Below are 19,277 nucleotides of genomic sequence, written 5' to 3'. Positions count from 1 at the left end.
GAGCAGGAGCCGGCAGTGGGGGTGGGTGGTGAGGCTGGGTTGGGGCTTGGCCTGGCCGGGCAGGGTAATGAGATCCAGCTGGACGGCAGAGGGAGGAGGAGAAGGAGGAGGAGGAGGAGGAGGAGGAGGAGGAGGAGGTCTCCTTTATCTCTCGCTCCTTGTTCTCAGGGCCCACGTTTTTTAATTTGTGTTGGATAAACAATATGGGATTGTGTACGCAAAGAAGCTCTAATTATCCCCTGAGGTTGTGTTTCCTTAGAGGAAATGAACTGGGCATGGCATTCGCGTTGGATCGCAGAAACACACGAGCCCAATAGCTTCCAGATTGCTGCTCAGGCGTGCCATGCTGAGAGCCCCCCTCCAGTGAAGCTGCTCTCTCCATACCCCCATCTGGGTCTGGAGCCCAGCCTGAGCCCCGCCTGACCTTGCCCCGGGAGGGCAGACAAAGGGCTGCTTGCTCTGCAGCCTCACTTCTTCCTGGTCCATGAAGTCATTCCCAACCCCCACCAGCCTTACATCTGTCCCTCTAGTGGGGACAGTCAAGCGCTTGGGACATAGACCTCTGAAACAAGGGCTAGAGATGGGGGTGACCTCTACTGCTTCTGTCCTTTGCCACGGTCCTCACTGAATTGTGTCACTAAGCAGAACTCTTGGAGAGCCTAGGGTTCCTGGCCTGTATTTCCCTGAGCATCATTCCCCCAAACCACTACTGTAAGGAACAATTTTCCACAGAAGCTGACTCTGAGGTGGGTGGGTGCAGGAGGAATTATGCTAGGAGAGGGAGAAAGTTCTGGTGGTCGGGGGAGCTGGCCTCCTAGGAGCAGCCTTGCAAGCTTCTCCAGCATGCTGGGATATAGGAAGCAGCCTGGTCATAACCAGGCATCTCTCCATTTACCACCTACAGAGACCAGCTTCACCTGCTCTTGAGGTTCATGGAGAGGCTGAGGTCCAGGGATGTGAAATGTGTGGTCCCAAGCTGGTGGCAGGGCTGCGCTGAGAACCAGTTAAGAGATGATCCACTGGTTGAGTGGGACTTGTGAAGGAAAAGGTGTTCCATGGAGTGATTGCTGGCCAAAGGGGAGACCTGAAGTTGAGGTAAATCAAATCACTCCCAAGTATATTCCCTCATTTCCCCATGAAAGAATCCAAGGAATTTCCAGAGACTATACGGGCACACGGTCAAGGGCGGAGAACTGAGTTTTGCTGCTGTTTGCTGAGTGCCTGGCTCCAGCCAGCCCCTGCCTTCAAGGAGCTGGTCGACGAGATGGAAGGCAGAGCAAGCAGGGCCCTCGGAGGCTTCCCTGGGGAAGTTTCAGGGACAACCAGGCTGGGCTGGGGCCCAGAAAACAGCCCCTGCTCAGACTCCAGAGACGGGCAAGGATGGTAAGGGTGGAGGCGGGGAGGTGGCTGGCAGCCCTGGAACTGGACTACTCCCACTCCAGTAGAAGTTTCGCCCCCATGTCTCCCTTTTATCTTTTCATTACATACAAATTAGGAGTGCGATTAACTTTATTAAAAGCAAACAAAGCTGGTCAGAGAATGGGGCCTCCAGACAGAGCTGTGGGGGTTTGGGGAGGAGGAACGCGGGAGAGCAGGGGAGGGTTGTGGTTGCAGCAGTTAAAAAGGGCAGGAGGTGGAGGGCCAGGGGAGGGGGCTTCCCTGCAGGATTCTCCATCTCCAGGGATCCCATCACTTTTATAGCCATCTACATCCTTCTGAAGTAATGCCAGCACAGCCCAGCCTCCAGACAAAATTCCAGACTTTAAGAGCTGGAAGGAACTGTAGAGACCAGAGGGTCTCCCACCATCCCCCAACCCCCAGTTACAGATGGGGAAACTGAGGCCCAAAGAGGTGAAAGGATTAGCTCCAGGCCCCACTGGCTGTGAGTGGTTGAGGACAATGTGATGAGAGTGGTGGCTTTCTGTTTTTCGAGATGTTCAGGGAAGGACATCCACTCTGCTTCACTTCCGCACAGTGTATGGAAGCTCTGATATAAATCCTTCTTGCAGCAGATAAACCATATTTTCTTTTTTATCACCATCAGTAGAGCTACTCGCACATACTTCATTTATTTATTTACTTTTTTGACTCTGAAGTGGCTTCGTCCTGCCCCTTTGGCCTCTTCTTCCTTGGCTCTTATCATTCTGAGACTTCAGGCTCTGACTGCTTTGAGGAGACTTGACCACAAGCCTGGACAACACCCATGACGTCCTCAGGCATCTGTGTAGCACTTCAAGTTCTTGGAAAGGATTTTCATAGAACCTCATTGTTTCTTCCTGGAAACTATGATTGCTAGGCAAGACAGAACCCATGGGCTTCATTTGTTTATTAATTCATTCCTTCAGAAAGCATTTACCAAGGGCTCACTCTGTGTCCAGAGATGGGTGAAGTGCTGAGGATTCAGTGATGACAAGACAAATGTGTTCCTTAATGTCATGGAACTAATAGAGGAGAAACTGAGGTTCAGTGGGACCGTAGCATGCCATGGGCACCAGTAGAAAGAGAATCAAGGTAGAGGTGAAAGAAGAGGATGCCTGCCCTGCATGCACACATGCTTTCTCCTTGAGCCATTTTCCTTAAATCTGGGGGCCATCAAAGAGCAGAGATGCCAGGAACCCTGCCGTCTTCCATTCTATTCAGTTTCCACAAGGCTTGGCGGTCTCCCAGGGTGGCAGACACCATGTCCAGTGACCCCTGCCTTCCAGCACCTCCAGCAATACCATGAATATCCTTGATTACTCACCACTCGTCTTCAGACATCTAAAAATAAAGGTTCCTCCCCCCCTCGCAAAATCCCTCTTGGCTCTAAATATCAAGGACTCTAATAGGGCAAAATTGGTTCCAGGAGGAATGTTTCAACTTCTCAAGGAAGCCCAGTTTTAAAGTATTTTGGAAGCACCTACCAGAAACCAACTGTTTACTCCTTATAGAAATGGGTCACATATGCTTAGCAACCTTCCTCAGCTGAAGAGGTAAGAAATGAGTGGGGACCAAAGCAACCCTCACCCACCACAAAATGAACTCTGCTGTTAGGTTAAACCATATGAAATTGCCATTTTTCTAGGTCAAAGGTGGTCAAGCATTGGCAATTTCCTACGGTTCGACCTGATCATTTCTAACTGTTGCGAGTGAATTGGTAAAGTAGATTTTGCAAGGACTGCCCTGAGCAATAGCTCTTCATATTGAATCATTAGAGCAGGCACCCTAAGTTCTGCTACTGGGCAACCCCAGTCCTTGTTGAATCATTACAAGGGATCCCCTGAGGCATCCTGCTGGGCAATTTTTCTTGTTGGTGATGCAGGAGTTCTTGGTAGTACTAAATGTTGATGAGAGCTAACATCTACATAGTACTTCCCAGGGGCCAGACCTTGTTCTAAGTATTTTGCAAGTATAAACCCACATAATCCTCATAACTTTCCTATGGGGTGAGTGCTATGATCACGCCAATTTTATAAGATGAGAAAAGAATAGACAGGGGAATTAAGCAACCGGCTTGAGGTCTTACCACCAATACATCGACAAGCTAGGATTAATGTCTGAACTGGGCCGTCTGAACCACTAGGCTGAGTCTGCACTTTGAACTCGCTCCTGGGTCTGAGTCAAAGGCTTGTTTCTTCCTGGGCCAAGGGGCTAAGGACAGACTGAGGTATGCCCTCACCTGCCCCTACGTCCAGCAAGAGGAAGAGTGTATGTTTCCTAGGGATTGAGATGAGGTCAGCCAATGAGCAGACAGGGTAGCGACTGAGAGACCAGGCATGGCCTGAGGTCCCCAGAACTGATCCATGATCCATGAGAAAAAAAAAAAAAAAAAAGGATCCTTCATTGTTTCTTGTTTCTCATCAACTCCCTTTCAAAGACAGTTGACAGATGCCGTGGGGTGTGGAGAAGCAGGTCCAAGAGACACGAGTTCCGGTTGGGCTCTACCATTTCATAGCTGTATGGCCTTTGGCATGTCACCCAACCTCTCTGAGCTGCAGTTTCCTCATCTGGAACATGGGGTTGATCATCCCAACTGCAGAGTGGTGCTGTGGGGTTTCTGCAAGAGAAGTGAGGCAATATGCTTGGTGAAGTTCCTGGCCTATAGGCAGTGTCTGGTGAGTGCTGTCCCCTGCCCCCACACCTAGAGCAGAATCCCAGCTGTGGCTTCCAGGCCCCCATCACTCCTTGTCCCATTGGCCTTGACATGGAGCCTCTGGGAGGACCCAGGGCCCAGTGACAGTGGCTGGGAATGGACTCCAGGAACAAAGTGAGATCTGGTCAGTTTCATTAAAGTTCCCATTTAGTTTAGTTTTACTCTCCGCTGATGTCTTGAATGACCATTTCCTCTTTTACTTTCTTCTCTTCTGGTCTATCCAACTTCAAGGGCTTAAGGAAGGTACCCCACTCCTGCCATACCCTTTTCAAGCTTGCAGAGAGTTCATGTTGGCTCAGTGGAGAATGTGATGAGTTCAGTTTGTGTCCCTGGCACTCCACAGCAAGACAGGGGAATGAAAACTCTGAGGAAGAAATGAAAGGGGAAAGAAATGCCTGCCCCTGCCCCTGGTCATGGTGCGGTGGGTCTGGAGCTGACGCTAATCGGTGTGGTTTCTCTTCCAGCCCCAAGTTTATCCTTGTGTAATTTAGCGTAGGAAAAGCTAATACCGATGTGTCAGCTTGGGTTAATGGAGACTTTTTTTTTTTAGTTGAGCAAATCCCCTTTCCTCCCTCCACCTTGATCCCCAGGCTCCTCCCCCAAGGAGGCACTCCACCGGTGTGCCCCACAAAATGCAGCTGCCAAGGGACCAGGATCTTGAGGGGCTTTGGCAGGCTGTCCTCTTTCTGAGAGATCTCTAGGGAAGGAGAGGTCCTAGCCATGTTTGTTCAGCCATTTCCATTAGCCCACAGAGCCTGCTGGCAGGAAGTAATTTCTTGTCAAACACGAATCTTTCCTCTTCCTTCTATTGCTCACCCCACTGAAGCATTTCCAGGCCTGCCATGGGGCTTTGCGTCTCAGGGTCAAAGGCCTTCCTGGCACCATGCCTCTATTTCCCTCTCTGATTCAGAGAAGTGTGACTCACCTGATTGAGTCCTGTGGCCTTGGATAGCTGGTAGCTCTAGAATTCTAGACCAACAGAAGGAATTGGATGGGTATCAGTTCATCCTGAACTTTATTGGAGACAGGGCTCCAGGGGCTCCAAGTCCCTGCACTTCCTCCAGCACCCATGGTGTCAGGTCATCAATGCCCCCTGGAGTCTTGCTTTGGGTGTCTGGAATTCTACTTCTGGCTCTGTTACAGCGGTTTGATCATAGTCCTGTCTCCTATCTAGGCCTCAGTTTCCCCACCTAGAATAAAGGAAGAGTAAGGCTGGACAAGCTGCTCTCTAAGGTCACCTCTAGCTTGTGTCTCCCGCCCGCTCCCCCTGCCCACTGCCACCTCCCCAGAGAGAAGAAGTTTGGGTCTTTTTCTTTACTACGTGGGCAGCCCCTGCCTTCAGAGACTGGAGCAAGCTGGCCATGCTGGGCTGGCACGGGGAAAGAGGGGAGGAGGGTGGAGGGCAGCTTGCAGGAGGCAGATTCTAGAGAAGATAGAAGGTGGGCAGGAGGACAGGGAGGAGGCAGGAAGAAAGAAGGGAAGGAGGTGGGAGGGAGAGAGCAGAGGCAGGGAAGAGAAAGAATAAACACATAATCAGGGTTACTGAGTTTCCTGTGCAGCTGGAGTTATCTTTTGCTCTTAATAAACTCAGCTGTGGCTTCACCACCCACTCCGGATGGCTGGCTGTGGGTCCCGACACAGCTTGTCTGAGACCTGAACAGGGCAGGAGGTGGATATTCTGGCATGGGTGTCTGATGGATGCCCACTAGCTGCCCACCCACAAGGCTGAGCTCAGCTGGCCTGGGTGCCATGTCTTCCCTCAAGGCAAGATGGTGTGAAGAAGACAATAAGGGCCTTGGAGTGAAGTGGGGGAGTTCCATTCATGAGTTGGTGACTTCTGGGCTGAGGGGCCTTGTGCTCTCCCCCTCCTCCAGCCAGTTTTCTCATCTGCAAACGGGGCTAATGTCTCCTCCGACGGATACATGTAGTCTTATGTATGAGGTGAAGAAGACGAGGACTGTGCAGGCTCCAGCTGGTGCCTGAAGGGCTGTTCAACAGCTGGCATTCTTTGCTGTCTCCTAACTCCTGTTCTTCCTCCAACCCCCTGTCCAAGCTGGTCTAGATCTGGTAGCCTCTCTAGCCTCACCCACCCGGCCTCTGGTCTTTGGAGTGGGAGAGGGTCGAAGAGCCAGACAGGCTCAAGATGGCAAGGGACCCATCCCCTTATCCTGAATCTTCTCAGGCTTCCTTGAAGTTCTCTTTCCAAATGCCCCCTCCCAATGTGAAGGTCCTGGGGAGGGGTGAGCAGAGTAGTGAGCAAAGACTACCCTGTGCCCCAACATAACTCCTGTGACGGCACCTGGGGTCAGACTCTTCAACGTGGGGTCCAGTCTTTAAGGGTTCCCTAACCCCCTGATCTGATGTGGAAAATCGACAGCTTGGTGTATTATTTGGGGGAGACAGCCCAGAGTGTAGATTACGTTCTCAAAGGGGCTTCCCATGGACCCTCATAGCTTTAGCTCTCACGTCAAACTGTCAAATAGTCCTGGCAGGAAATGAGGGTATGTGTCTAGGATGATCACTCAGGTGGCAGTTGGTGAAACCAAGATTTGAACCCAGACCCTCCTGGCACAAAAGCCCGTGCTTGGCCGCTGTGCTGTACTGCTGCAGGGGCTCAACCCAAGGCATCACTCATTCTTTGTTCACTCACTCACTCATTCAACCTCCAGGTATTCGCTGAGTACCCTCCTTTGTTCCAGGAAAAAACATATGTCCTCCCTGTATTCCTCCAAACATCCCCAGCTGGGTTTGAGGAGAAGTCATTCAGCATAAGGGTGCCATGCAGGAGTGTCGAGGTGATCAGAGTCTGGAATACAAACAGGCCCGGTCCAGCCTTACAACAATGGGTGTCCTTCCTCTCAAGGGGACAAAGCCAAGCTCAAAAAAGATTAAGTGCCTACTGCCTTCCTGGAAGCACAGGAATTGTGGTGATGCTGCTATGGCACCCCTTTAAGACCATGAGTTCTCAAAGATAACGGGTATTTCAAGAAGCAGTATAGCATAGGGCTTAAGAGTGTGAACTGTCTGGGATCGAATCCTGGTTCTGTGACTTTACCAACTATGTGATGTTGGGAAAATGGTTTGCCATCTGTAAAATGGAGGAAAGAACCAGGCCTACCTAAGATGATGTTATGGGGATTAAATAAGTTAATATCCTGGAAAAGTACACCCAGCAGATGGCCACATGCTCACTGTTCCTTGCAGCCAAACCTCACCTCAAGTACGCCCTCCCTCAAAGGGAAATCAGTACTTCAGGATCCTGACTGCTGTAGGCTCAGGAGAAAAATGCACCTAGGATGGCTCAGTGGCTCAGCTTCTTCTGCACAGTCCCAGAGTCATCGTCCTAAACACAAATCCAAGGAAGTCACTACTTTGCTCCCTGTTGTTCTCAGGCTAAATTCCAACACCTTGGTCTCTGCATACCCGCTCCCACTATCTGGGTCCTGCCTAGGTCTTGTTTCTCTTCTTTCACCACTTCTGCTTTTAATGCCAAGGCTTTGGCCACACCAAATATCATTGGTAAAACAAGCCCTCTTCTTTCCTGCCCTCTTTTTCTCATGATGTTCCATCTCCCTGGAATACCTTTCCCTGCTTCCATGTCATCAAGTGCCATCGGGTGCCAAAGCTCTGATTTGAATCTAAGTTTAAGTGCTTAGCACTTAGCACCCAACCTAAAGCTGTGACTACAAGACCAAGGTCACAGCCCCTTCTCTGTCGTTCATACCACTGACCCTTCATAAGACATCTTTACTAGAACGGAAGCTTTTTTGGAGACAGGGCTCCAGGGGCTCCAAGTCCCTGGCACTCTCTCCAGCACCCATGGTATCAGGTCACCGATGCCCCCTGCAGTCTGCTTTGGGTGTTTGGAATTCTACTTCTGGCTCTGTTACAACTGTTTTATCATGGTCCTATCCCCTATCTGGGCCTCAGTTTCCCCACCTAGAATAAAGGAAGAGTAAGGCTGGAGAAGCTGCTCTCTAAGGTCACCTCTAGCTTGTGTCTCCTGCACTCCCAGCAGAGGGAGGAAGCTTGGGTCCCTTGAGAATGCAACCCTAACCCTCTTGGTCACTGCTGCATCTCCAACACCTGGAACTGTCCCTGGTACATAGTAGATGCTCAGTAAATAATCCCTGATTGTTGACTGACTACATGGATGATTCGCTTTAAAATGCTACCTCCTCTGTGAACCAGCCCAGCCAAAGGCCATTTCTGCTGCCAGCATAGTTTTACATTCCTGTCAGAGCTCACACACCATTGCCTTGTTTCTTTACTTATCTCCCCACTGCCCTGAGTGTATCTTGAGGCCAGGAGCCTCAGCCAAAAAATTTCAGAATCACCTGCTGTACCTTACACAGCGTCTGGTGCGGGAGCTCTCATTAGAATCAGATGAGAAGCTTCAACACAATGTCCATTCCCGGGACCCAGTCCTGATCAATAAAGTAGAGTCCGAGGTAAAGACCAGGCGTGGTCATTCTAACACTCCATAGGAGGGTTCCAGCATGCAGCCAGGCAGGAAAACCGCTGTGACAGGCATCCCGTGACGGTCTTTCTGTTAAATGGCTCCAACTCCACCTAGCCTATGAGCTGGCCTCTGAGGGGAACCACACTGGCTCAAAGGGACCCCAGGAATGACATTTAAGGCAGTTGGGTCTCCCACCAGGCTCATCCTAAAGAAGAACACAGAGAAAGCCATGCTCGTCCCCTCAGGCTGAGAGAATGGGCGATACCTTCACGCCGCCACCTGGCATCTCCTTTGTCCTTGGGCTCAAGTGCATCTAATCCAGCCAGGCCCCTGACAGGCCATTTCCAGTTTAAGCCAGTCAGGCTGCCTTCACAGCAGGCACAGAGGGTCTGAGACTAGAGAGGAGGAATAGGCCAGCCAAATGGGCACAGGGTCGGTCGGTGAGCCCCTGGGGTCGGCTTGGCCTGCTCAGTGAGCACCACCTGGTCACCAGCACCAGCAACCTGGTGCAGTGAAAGCCCTTGACTTGCAAATGACAACTACCATGTGTTCCTCTGTGCCAGGCCCCATATTGAGCATTTTACATGCATTATTCTAGTTAATTCTCTCAACATCCCTTTGAGGTAGATGTTATCATTCCCATTGTACAGCCCAGGAAACTGAGGCTCCCATGAATTAAATTCCTTGCTTGAGGTCACACAGCCATCAAGTACCATCAGGTGCCAAAGCCCAGATTTGAATCCAAGCTTGAGTGCTTAGCAACCAACCTAAGGCTGTGACTATAAGACCAAGGTCAAAACCCCTTTTCTATCATTCACTCCCTGCCTCCTCCCTGGGCCTAGTTTCCCATCCATTGAGAAGCGGGGAGTAGCTGACCTGGATGGTCTCTGAGGGTTTTTCCAGCTATGACATCTGTAGGTTCTATGGATCTCTGTCAGGGCAAAGAAACAGAGCAAAGTCTCAGCCTCCATACGCTAGGCAATAGGTTGCTTGGAGAGGTCAAAGGCAGGGCTCAGAACAACACACGCCTCCTACCTTAGGCCATGGGGAATAGCAAAAGCTATAAAGAGCTAATCTTTATTATTTAGTATCAAATGCTATTCTATCCATTTAGTCTTTGTAACTATCTGATGCTATAGGTACTAGCATTGCCAACTCTATTTTAAAGATGGGATAATAAAGCTTAGGATGGTTGGTTACTTGCCCAAGTCTACACAACTAGTAAATGGCACAACCAGGATTCAAACCCTGGTTGAATTATACTTTGCTGCTAAGCACTTTGCCTGAAGAATGGATGGATGTTTTTGAGTTTTAATACTTTTTTATTGAAGTAGAATTGATTTACAGTGTTGTGTTAATTTCTGCTTAGCAAAGTGATTCGTATATATATATATATATTTTTTAATGTTGTTTCCATTATGGTTTATCATAAGATATTGAGTATAGCTCTAGTGCTATACAGTAGGACCTGTTGTTTATCCATTTTATATATAAAAGCTTACATCTGTCAACCTGAACCTCTCACTCTATCGCTTGCCAGCCTCCACCTCCTTGATAACCACCAGTCTGCTCTGTATGCCCATGATTCTATTTCATTTGTGTCATATTTTAGATTCCACATATAAGTGATATATATAGGATTTGTCTTTCTCACTTAGTATGATAATCTCCAGTTGCATCTGTGTTGTTGCAAATGGCGTTATATTGTTCTTTTTATTGCTGAGTAGTATTCTATTGTGTACATGTACCACCTCTTTATCCATTCATCTGTTGATTAATATTCAGTTTCTTTCCAGGTCTTGGCTATTGTGATAATGCTGCTATGAACATAGAGGTGCATGTATGTTTTTGAATTATAGTTTTGTCTGGATATATATCCAGGAGTGGGATTGTTGGACCATATGATAATTCTATTTTTATTTTTCTGAGGAACCTCCATAGTGTTTTTCACAGTGGCTGTACCAACTTATATTCCCAACAGTGTAGGAAGATTCCTTACTAGGAACCTGTGTTGTTAACCACAGTTAAGAACTGACTGGGCACTCAGCTGCTCAGAGTGCCACTAGGGGCAGGACTCGGCAGAGGAGCAGGGCCAAGTCTTCCCCTGGTGGTGACTATAGGAGAAGGAAGAAGATGCAAAAGCTGATTCAGCTGGGCCCAGGCTGAGGGCCACCAGCCAGCAGATTCTGTCTCTCTAAAGTAACTTTAGGTGGATAGGAGCCCTGCCTGCCCTTCCCATTCCCATCCCCACCAACTGCAAGAGAGGAGGCAGGCCATGTTTTGAAGTCCCATGGCCCAAGGCTAGGCCAGGAATATCTGTCATATACCCTCTTAATAGCCCACATCTCCCCTTATGTCAACCATAGTTAAGCCACTGCTTGGTTGCTAGTCACTGAATGTTTGTCCCCCACTAGACTAAACCCTCCATAAGAGCAGGAAGCATATCTGTGTCCTCTGCCATAGTGTCACCAGAGTGCTTGTGATGTCACCAGCACTGTGCATGGCATATCATAGGTGTACAAAACAGTGTGTTGAAGGCAACGATGAATGAGTGTTTCCTGGCCCACTGGAATGGGAGTGGGTGGTGCTTACTTCTCAGGTTTGAGGCTTCCCTGGTGGCTCAGATGGTGAAGAATCCACCTGTAATGCAGGAGACCAGGGTTCAATCTCTGGGTAGGGAAGATTCCCTGGAGAAGGAAATGGCAACCCACTCCAGTGTTCTTGCCTGGAGAATTCCATGGACAGAGGAGCCTGGCGGGCTATAGTCCACAGGGCGGCAAAGAGTTGGACACAACTGAGCGACTAACACTTGCTTACTTACTTATCTAAGAGTTGCGGCTGATACAAGGCCATGTGCCTGATGGCTTATGAAACAGAAAGGAAATAAAGCACGAACAGTGATGCTCTATATTATAAGCTGAGTGGTGGTATCACAGATTCTTGTTTTATTACTATCCCTTAAGTTGGGCATGAACATTGTAAATATCCTTTTGTATATATATTTTATAATTTTAAAACTGTGAAAGCCGTCTGAAAAGTAGTGAAAGTGGAAGTATTAGTTGCTCAGTAGTGTCTGTCTCTTTGCGACCCATGGACTGTACTCCACCAGGCTCCTCTGTCCATGGAATTCTCCAGGCGAGAATATTGGAGTGGGTTGCTATGCCCTCCTCCAAGGGCTCTTCCTGACCCAGGAATCGAACCTGAGTCTCCTGCATTGCAGGCAGTTTCTTTACCATCTGAGCCACCAGGAAAGCGCCGAAAGCAGTCTAATACCATTATTAAACACATAGATTCTGAAAGTCAAGAGAATCTGGTTCATTTTCCAGCTCTTCCACTTACTAGAGGTATGACCTTGGGTTGGATATTCCTCAGAAGGAAAATGGAGTTAATAATAGCACCTACCTTTAAGGATTATTAGGAAGAACAATCCTGCTAATGCATGCAAAGAGCAGAGAACAGGGCTCAGCATAGAGTAGGCATATGATAAACATTAACTATTGTTATTATCCATGTTCTCACATATATGAAAATGTGCCTGTTTAGGTATTGGTGTAGCTAACCAGGGCTCTAGTGCGAGGCATAGAAAAGTGACAGCAGGGAATACACCCAACATATGAACAGAGATTATATCTGGGTAGGGGGTGGTGGGAAATATATTTTTGTCTTCTTAATACTTTTCTGTATCTCCCAAATTTCTTATAATGAATTGACTAACTTTTGCAAACAGAAAAAAAATATTTTGTCAACAATTTAAAATTGTGTGTAGTAGCTCCATCAGTGTTAAGCTATCAAAGTGTAAAAGCAAAAGCAAAACAAACACATTTAGCAGGAATAATAAGAACTGCCTCCAGACCACTAGCCTTCAGACATATCCATCAAAGGGAGACCCAGAGGGGTGCAGGGCCTCACGAAGAAACCCCTCTGCTGTGACCCTTCAGCCTTCCCCTAGTCTGAGGACACCCTCACCAGCTCTCTGCCCTCTAGGGGTATGCCACGCTCTACCAGGCCAAGTGCCACAGTGTCCTTGGCAGGGAGGGGCTGAGCTCTGGAGGGCCTCTGGGAAGCCAAGTCAATTTCATTCCTCCCTCTCTGCCGTCAGGTCATAGGAGATGGCATTAGTACCACTTCAGTGAAGCCGAGCTGCTTCTGAGCCACTGCCTTCTAGTTCATGGGCAGAGGACAGCAAGGGCCCAATTGTACCCAGAGTAGGAAATGGGAATGGGGAGGGGAGAACCCATATGGGGGGCCGGGCCTGAGGGGTTGCCCAGGCTGACTGTTGGAAGCCGGCTGGGAAGACTGGCAGGAGGGCAAACAGAGACGGCTTTTTGCCCAGTTCATGAATTGGAGCTGGAGAAGCAAGGGAGACTGAGATCTGGGTTGGATCAGGGCCAGGGCTCTGGGACAGAAATAGGCCAGGCCACTGGGTTTCCAGATCAGTGTCCTGCTCTGCTTTCCTGGCTGGGCCACTCACATGCAAGGAGCCACGTGGATTCCGGAGGGCAGGGAGATGGGGCTGACAGAGCCAGGGCCCCACTGCCCTCACTCCCTGCCCCCTCATTTGGCTTTATCTTTGTAGGGTTTGTCACCGCTTGATGTTATATGAGCTATTTGTCCTGTCTCTAGATAGGAGGCTGCTCAAAGGCAGAGAGTTTGTCTCCCATTTCACTATAGCACCGCTTGTTCCCAGAACAGTGTCTGGCACATGGGAGGTACCTGAAATATCCTTTTTTGAACAGACTGTGAATGACAGGCCCCCATCCTGGGGCTTGTGAGGTAGGGAAAACAGGCAGGCACTAGAGAGTACCCTCATTTAGGTTGAAGAGAAACTGGTGATTATAAGTTCAAGGACTTGTTTGATATCCCAAGGCTAGGAGATGGCAGATCTTAGGTTTAAACCTGGAACGACAAATTTGAATGTTCTTTTTTCAACATTATGCTACCTCTTTGAAAGAAAGTGGATCGAAGACACAGAAAACAAACTTATGGTTACCAAAGGGGAAAGGGAAAGGGGGTAAGGGAGGGAAAATTGAGGAGTTTGGAATTAGCCGACACACTATCATTAAAAAATTATAGAAATTAGATGGTGTATCTGAAATTAGTCCTTGGACAACAGCCTGGCTTCCTAGGCCCACCTGGATGGGAAGGGGGAGATTTGAACTTGGAGCCAATGGACAGGTGGTGGCCAGAAGGAGGTGGCCTGTTAGGATGGTGCTGGCCTCAGCTGAGCATGAAGAGAGCACAGGGAGGTGGGTCTAGGGGGAGAGGGAGGAAGGGTGTCCCACTGCACCTGGAGCAGATGGTGGATCCCTGGTTGGCCCGTGATGGCCTTGGGCCCTTTGCCCTGTGGCTCCTCGACCCAGCCAGTGGACCAGGCATGCTGAGCTTCTGAGACATCGAGACACTTGAGAAGCTGAGAAACCCACAGAGAAAGGGGAAGGGCAGAGCAGGGCTCTGGACTTCTGCTCCCAGCTCTGGAGCAGCTCTGGTGCCATGCTGGGATCCCAGCGCTGTACGGAGACAGAGCTTCTTAACTGTGCTATCACATGGGTTACAAGTCTTCTGAGATATTCACCCTCAGCCCCCAGGGAGGCACAGTGAAGCTTGAGGTGGCCTAAGCATCCCCACTCCAACCCCAATTTTCCACTGTTGTTGTTCAGCAACTCAGTCATGTCTGACTGTTTGTGACCCATGGACTGCAGGATGCCAGGCTTCCCTGTCCTTTACTATCCCCTGGAGTTTGCTCAAACTCATGTCTATTGAGTCAGTGATGCCATCCAACCATCTCATCCTCTGTTGGCCCCTTCTCCTCCTGCCTTCAATCTTTCCCAGCATCAGGATCTTTTCCAGTGAGTTGGTTCTTTGCATCAGGTGGCCAAAGTAGTGGAGCTTCAGCTTCAGCATCAGTCCTTTCAATGAATATTCAGGGTTGATTTCCTTTAGGATTGACTAGTTTGATCTCCTTCTGTCCAAGGGACTCTCAAGAGTCTTCTCATAGTCATTTTTTCCCCTCTGTGTACCCAACATGGAAAAGGACTGCTTGGGGCAGAGGAAAACAGAGGAAGGGAGGAGGGAACAGGGATCTGGGAGCTGCCCAGGCCATCCCCCTCCACTCACCGCCTCACTGGTTCCTCACTTCTCCCCACCAGTCTTCTTCACCCTGCTGCTGCTGCTGCTAAGTAGCGTCAGTCGTGTCCGACTCTGTGTGACCCCATAGACGGCAGCCCACCAGGCTCCCCCGTCCCTGGGATTCTCTAGACAAGAGCACTGGAGTGGGTTGCCATTTCTTTCTCCAATGCATGAAAGTGAAAAGTGAAAGTGAAGTCGCTCAGCCATGTCCGACTCTTCACGACCCCATGGACTGTAGACTACCAGGCTCCTCCATGCATGGGATTTCCCAGGCAAGAGTACTGGAGTGGGGTGCCATTGTCTTCTCCCTTCACCCTGCTGGACCCTGCCTTATGTTGCTTTTCTCTGAGTCTCTGTTCCTGTCTCCCTCCCTCCTTGTCTTTGTTTTTGTCTTCGTTTCTTTGTCTCCCTTCCTCTAGGCCTTTCCCTAGCCTCTCCCTCCACTTCTCACTGTCTCTCTGATTCTGTATTTGTCTCCAGTCTTTATCTCTGTCTTTCTGTATGTTTTACTGCCTCTGTGTCTCTCTCTGGCTGGTTCTCACAATCTCCCTGGCTCTAGTCTGTCTCTACTTTCCTCTGCCTCTGTCTTTCTGGGTCTGTCTTTCTGCCTCTTACAGTCTCTCTGCCTCCAAGTTAGTATCTACAAAACCTGCTCTCTCCAGGAAGCTGGGCAGTAACTCCCATTCGCCCCTCGCTGGATCAGATGCCAGATTCAAAGGTGGTAGGGATCCGAGGCCTTAATGGGGTCACTCAGGCCTGCCCTTAGTGACACTCAGCACCCCTCTTAGGGGCAAGGGAGGGGGCCCAGACCCAGTGAGGTACAAGCCCAATAATAGATCACCCCACACTTCCCCTAAGGCTTCCCTGGGCCACCTCCTTCAGTCTCACTCTCTCCACCTGTGAGCTGTTCAGGTCACAGCTGGAACCCCTGTCTCATGGCCAGGTCCGTGTGGGACAAGGGAACTGCTTATCAGAGCGACAAGGCCCAACTGTCAGGGAGGATCCATGCTGTGGCCACGATGGGACGCTTAGGCAGTGACACAAACCTTGGATCTGAATTCTAGATCTTACTTTTACCACCTATTAACGAGGTGACCTTGAACTAACAAAGGTGCCCCTCTGAGGGCTGGTTTCAAGTACCCTAAGGCCTACCCTGCAGGATGGTTCTGCAGATTAAGGGTTAGCGCTGGGCTGCCCTTCCCCCTCTCCCTTCACTTTCCCCAATCCGGGTAAGGATGCTAGTATTAGCATGAAGACTCCTGGGTGTCCCTGGATAAGTTAGCAAGGCTCTTGGGGCCTTGGTTTTATCAAGCTCAGTCCTTCCGGGAGGGTGAACAGGAAGCGGGTGCTGGCTGCAGCAGCAGAGGTGGTGGTGGCGGGGCCAGGAACCAGAGCCTCACTAAGGTCAAGCTGGGGGGGCAGCTGGGGTGGGGGAGGGGGTCAGTGCTGCCTCTGAGAACGTGTGATTTTTTTCCCCGAAGAGGCTTTGAGTCACAGACAAACATATTTATGACTCTGCCTCCCTCTTTTTCCCAGCTACAGACACACTTGGAATTTCCAAAGTTTGGTTTATACTATTTTTTATTACTCTGAGTTTCAGAAAAACCCACTGCCAGAGCCATCCTGGGAAGAGCAAGTTCTCTTTCACAGAACATGAAAGGGTTGGTGCTGGCAGGCCTCTGGAAGGGGCCTAAGCAGTCCTACCCCTGGCACCCACAGCCTGACAAGTGGGACCTAGAGACTTAAAGAGAGGGAGTGACTGGTCCTGTGGTCCATTGCAATTCAGTGACAGAACCAGGCCTGGCACCCAGACTTCTCGATGCCCATTGTCTCCCTTGCTCATCCTCTAGCTCACGTTCTTTCTATTCCCTGTACACTCTGTCTGCCTGCCACTGGCTTTCTCTCTCCATCCTTCAATAGGTAATGCCTTCTTCATTTCTTCCAAGAGTCTGAGCAGTTGGTCTTCTAAGGAATTGGAGTTTCGTTCAACACTCTCTGGCTTGCTCTTGCCGAAGAGGAGTAGCGTGCTGACTGGACTGTGCCTGGAGCTTCCATCTTTGGTGGAGTCTCCTCCATCTCACTCCCTCTGCTAGGAGGTATCAGCACTAGATCAGGCCACCAAGCAGGCAGCCCCAGCCCCGCATGGCTCTGGGGTCTGAGATAGCTCATGAACAGACCTCCCGTCTGCCCACCTGCTTCACTGAGCCAAGTCGAGGGCGGGAGTAGAGCTGACATTCCTTCTGGGGAGGGAGCAAGATTTGTGGATACCTCCTTCCCAGGGAAATCCTACTCAGGCTAGAGATGGGAATTGACCCAGTCAGGGCCTGGCCCCTGAGCACACTCCCCAGCCTCTGCCACCAACCCGAGCAGGCTGGAGGGTGGATTGACTGCAGAGCTGCTCTCAGAAGTCCTGCCATAGCTCTAAGTGGCAGGGTCAGTGGGTGAGACAAAAGTCCATCTGTCCTCTACTAAGAGACCAGGTGGGAGTTCCTGCCTGGAGTTACACAGGTGGTATTAACAGCACATGGCCAGATGTTCTGATGTCAACTTGACATAGACACCTTGTAGCAGAGAAGATGGGCAAGGCTCTGCCATCAGGTATCCAGAGTGAGAGTCTGGCAGGGGGAGCAATGGGCAAGGCACAAGCTTTGGAGTAGACAGATCTCAGTTTCAATCCAAGTTGGATTGTCCTTGTTGGTTGACCTTGGCCAAGTTACTTAACCTCTTCAAGCCTTGGCTTCCCCATCTGTAAAATGTCTACTCCCTCACTGTTCAAGGTTCCAAGAGGGCAGTGCTTACTAAATGTCCACAGTTGGAGGATGTGTCAGAGAAAGAGTGCCCACAGAGGCTGGTGTATCATAAGTTGGTGAGCAAGGGAGCAAGCAGCAACATCTGTGGGAGAAGCTGACCAGAAACTGGGTATGAGTCAGCAGCGGGACGTGGTAGCCTGGAGACATCCTGTTTTAACTGATGGCTGGGGTTCAGGAGGGTAAAGGCATTCCTTCTACCTTGGCATCCCTCTGGGAGTGGACTGGGTTGAATATGGCCAAAGGTACCTCTGTTTGGAAGAGAGCAGGCTAGAGCAGAGACTGACTCTTTGGCCCTCTGAGGTCCCCAGCATGCTTACCAGCCTGTACATTGTCTTAGTGAAAGTTAGCAAATAGCACTTTCTTTGAGTGTCTATAGCCCTGCACATGGGCACATGGCTCAGTGAGCATAGCCTGGGCCGGATTTTGGCTTCCATGGATCACCGCTGCTGAATACATCATGATAAAGTTCCCACTATCTGCTCAGCCAAACTTTTATTCCTTCAACAAATGCTGACTGAGCTCCTACTCTGTGCCCTATTTAGGCGCTGTCCTAAGTATTGAAGGGGGGCTTTGGAAGCTGGGCTGGTTGCTCTGGAGAAGAAAGTGTTACAGAATGACCATAGAGCTCTCTGACCAAAAGCTGTCTGCATGCTTGCTCAGAAGCAAGCTTCAAGCCAATGTATATTTACTGAGTATCCACAAAAAGCCTGTGCCAGGGTTACAGTTGACTGGCTGTGTGCCCTTCCATGAGTCACTTTCCCTCTCTGGTCCTTGGCACCAGGCTGGATGAGCTGTAAGGATTCCCTTGGACTTCCTGCAGGAAATCCTACAGGATGGCTGGGGGAAAGGGGAGTGGACATTAATCACACGGCCAAGGGCTGCTGTACAGGGGGTTTGAGCCAGGGGGAGAATCTGGACTAGAGAATCTTGGGTGTGTTTTTATTTTTCAGCTTGAGACTCAGCTGGCCTCCCACCTTCCCTCTCAACAGTCTTGCTCTGGCCGCAGAAGTCTCACCGCTCTACATCCGCCGTGGTCTCTCCAGCCCCCATGCCTCGACTATACACTTGGCCTGGAATCCTGATTCCTATTCTGCCTAGTGAAATGCCCCTCATCATGGATGTTGCACCTCTCCTAAGTGTAAAAGGAATGGAGGCAAGGCTTTGGACCTGATGTCTAACTCCCTTCTAGCCCAGGGTGTGTCTACTGCTTTCCGGTGGATGCTGGGGGCTAAGCTACACCAGCCCCAAGAGCACATATCTGGGCTCAGGGGATCTTTGTGCTGCCATCACCCAGGGCTGTTCTCTTTGCTTCTTTGGAGGATGTGCTTTGAGACAAGATGGACCAGTGCTCAGAGGCCGTATCTACCCATTTCCTAACTATGCAATTTTGGTTCTCTGAAGGCCTATTTTAGGGCCTCAGTTTCACTCCCTGTAAAATGGGACTGCTAGGTACCATCTCATTGAGGAAGAAAAGGTGGCAGGAAGGGAAGGGATAGCAGGGAGGGAAGGGAAGACAAGGAGACCATGTTTGTGAAAGTTGCCTGACAAAGGGTAGAGGCCTGGCCCTGCTGTCCGCTAGCCTTCTGCTGAGTGTGGCCCTGGTATCTCTCATTTCTTGTGTCCTCCATTCTACTTTTGACTCACAAAGCCAAAGGCTTCGTTCATTCTTTTGAAAACTTTTCTAGCGATTTCTTACCTAGAATTTTTCTAAGAGTACAAACATTTCTCTCTAATCCTGCCCTTTTAC

Source organism: Ovis canadensis, chromosome X (genome assembly GCF_042477335.2).
Source record: "Ovis canadensis isolate MfBH-ARS-UI-01 breed Bighorn chromosome X, ARS-UI_OviCan_v2, whole genome shotgun sequence".
Taxonomy (NCBI): Eukaryota; Metazoa; Chordata; class Mammalia; order Artiodactyla; family Bovidae; genus Ovis; species Ovis canadensis.
This window is presented reverse-complemented; position numbering follows the sequence as displayed.